Raw genomic sequence first — 792 nt, 5'->3', positions numbered from 1 at the left:
AAAAGGCTATCTTTGATTATCAATCTCAACATTTTCAATATCTTCATTGTTTATTTTATTATAATAATAGTAAAATAGTTATTACTTCTGATATGGGCCGTAGTATAAATGGTAATGATTATTTCACTATTACTGCACATTGGGTCGATGAAAATTGGACATTGCAAAAAAGAATTTTAGGTTATAAATGTTGTGAAATGCATAAAACCGGTAGTTATATAGCTCAAACACTTATAGATGTTTTACAGAACTATGGAATTTGTGATAAAATAAGTAGTGTCACCTTAGATAATGCTTCTGATAATAGAACTGTTGTTGAAATACTAAAACTGTCTCTTTTCCCTATTTATATTGATGGTTTTCATATTAGGTGTGCTGCACACATATATAATTTAATTGTTAGAGATGGTATAGCAATGTATAATGATGGTTTCATAAAAGTTGAAACTACATGTCATTTTATTTTTAAATGTCAAGTTCAGTCTAGACGCAGAGATTTTGAAAATCGTTGTCATGAATTTAATCTTCCACCTAGAAAAATTCCAAATCAGTGTGTACTAGATGGAATTCTTTATATGAAATGTTGGAAGTCGCTTATGAGTATAGGAAACCTTTACAAATGGTTTAGAATGCTCATAATTCAAATATAACATATAGAGTTGATGATAATGATTGGAATGACATAAAAGAACTTATGACATTCTTAAAAGTTTTTTATCTAACTACAAAAAATATATCTGCACTTTATTATCCAACTATTTGCTCTGTTTTACCTAATATTTGTGCTATTTC

This window comes from Solanum tuberosum, unplaced genomic scaffold, assembly GCF_000226075.1.
Source record: "Solanum tuberosum cultivar DM 1-3 516 R44 unplaced genomic scaffold, SolTub_3.0 scf00001, whole genome shotgun sequence".
NCBI lineage: Eukaryota > Viridiplantae > Streptophyta > Magnoliopsida > Solanales > Solanaceae > Solanum > Solanum tuberosum.
Note: the sequence above shows the minus strand (reverse complement) of the source record.